Source organism: Cyprinodon variegatus, unplaced genomic scaffold, assembly GCF_000732505.1.
Source record: "Cyprinodon variegatus isolate N-32 unplaced genomic scaffold, C_variegatus-1.0 Scaffold3, whole genome shotgun sequence".
NCBI classification, from domain to species: domain Eukaryota; kingdom Metazoa; phylum Chordata; class Actinopteri; order Cyprinodontiformes; family Cyprinodontidae; genus Cyprinodon; species Cyprinodon variegatus.
Window position 1 is genome coordinate 354,554 of NW_015150456.1, and position 2,374 is coordinate 356,927.

The following is a 2,374-nucleotide window of genomic DNA, read 5'->3' on the forward strand; positions in this document are numbered from 1 at the left end:
TTTAATTATTAATCAAAATATTTCTGTTGAAATTTGGAGTTTTTATCCTTGTGGCAAATGGTATCGAGTATCGAATATTTTCCTTAATATCGGTATCGAGTTGAAAAGTTTAGTATCGTGAAAACCCTAATTTCAACATATATAAGAGGAAAATCATAGTTTGGTTTAACGAAAGCATTTTAGTTTTATTATAATTTAGTTTGTTAGGATTTTACAGTTTGAAGAAATAGAAAATTACACCATATGCCAACCTTCACAAGGATGTGCATGATAACGAAGGGCTATATCTACTACATGCATCATTTGGGTAGTTAACATTGGGTTACTTCTTGAGCTCCTTGAGTTATTTACCATCACAGGTAGGAGCTTCGGCCAGAGAGTAAGGGTTGGGGTCGGTATAATTTAAGAAGGGCCGGCCCTCACACGCTAAAATTAGGACCCGCCCACCGGGAAAATCCCACTATCACAGATTACCAGTCTGAACTCGGTTACAAGCAAAGATCAAATTTTATTAAACAAATGGTGGCAAATGTGAACATCTAGAGGTCCTATGATTTAGCCCAGAAATATCGGCATAATCTACAGGTTGTGGAAAAACTCTTAAATAGTAAAAGATAAACGAGTGTTGCTCCTGGGTGGCTGTGAAAAATTTGTAAAAGTTTTTTTTTTTTCTACTTCCTTGTGTAGTGTGGTGTAGGAACACTAAATATTTTAAGCTTTCTGATGTCAGCAAAAGGACTTTTTAATCAAAAACATAACTAATGTGCACAAATAAGGAATAGTTGTGTTAACCATATATGTATATTTACCATATATGTAAACATAATTTTATGGGGCCCCCAGGAACTTAGGACCCTGGGCAACTGCCTAATATTGCCTAATGGTAAATAGCCCCTTCATCCCAGCATTGGCCAGAATGGGGAAAATGTGCGCAGATTGTAGATACGTCACACAAAATGAGCCCATTCACTTCTGGGGGCGGGCTTTCCTCTGGAGTGAAGAGGAAGATTCATTTCTATTGGTCTGCATATGTTGGCTTGGTTGATGTGTGCATGAAGAGCGAATGTTTGTCTTGGGCTTTAAGTGAAGAGAATGGGATCAGTGAAACACAAATTGAAAAGGCAATTTGTAAAATCTGAAAAAAATTAAATAAAGAGTTTTAAAAACTCACATTTGAAAAATAAGACATGAAAAACATGAAATAATTAAAAAACCTAAATCAGAGAAAACAAAGTTACCCACAAACCTTTTTGCAATCAAAAATATTTTCAAAATTTAACTTCTGGATTACAAAATATGTAATCATTGCTGCGTGTCCTGAGCCCGTGACATCATCAGTGACCCCTCACCCCCCCACCATGGACTGTTCTCCCTGCTGCCGTCTGGGAAGAGGCTTCACAGCATTCGCTGCAGGTCCAGCAGGTTCTGCAGCAGCTTCCTCCCCACCACCATCAGACTGTTGAAAGTCTAATAAAGACTCTGCATCACACTTGTAAATATCATATTGCACTACCAACACTGATTTTTTTCATAATCCCTTTAAATATAAAACAACTCAAGTTTCTACTGCATTTTGCTGCATATGTCTTTATTTTTCACTGCACTGAACCTTTCCATATCAATATCTTTTGCACCATCACTTTAAACTGGTTTCTTTTCTCCTACACTGTTTGTGTGATTATGTTACAAAGTTCAGACCCAAATGCCGGAAAAAGAACAGAGAGACCAGGGAAAAGGTTTAACGGTTTTTATTGAAGAAGTCAAACAGAGGGAGAAGTGTTGCTCTGAACACTGCTCAACCGGAACTGTAAAGTGAGGGGAAGACACAGCGGTTAGTTCAGGCTCAGTGGGGAATTTGACTCGTAAACTTGGAGAAGAGGATTTGGTTGCCGACTCACGTTTCCAGAGAAGTTGTTGAATCCTTGACTCTTGTCTTTGTGCCTTGGTTCCAGTGTTTGTCTGATTCAGTGGAGGGCGGAACAGGGTTTACCCAGAATGCGGTTGTTGTTGGTGAACGGAGAAACTGACTGCCACTCAGATTTCCTGCGGTACTTGAACGGGTCGTAGTGGAGATGAATCCCTTTCTCAGTGTGAAGCTCAAATGATTTTTTTGGGGAAAGTGGATCCAAACCTCCTGTTTGAACCCCAGCTCAGTTTGAAGCTCAGTTGATGCTTCCAGGGAGAGAAGGTCCGAGAAATCCAGTTTGCAGGATGACTTCCTGCCGGGAGGCAAAGACAAAAACAAAGTTAAATTCAGGTTGACGAAAACTCAGTTTGACTCAGCAAAACTCAGCTTGGCTAGAGTACCCTAAACTCGCGAAGACTCTGGCGTCGAGTTAGTGGCAGCCAGCAGCTTAAAAACACTCCGTTTAGC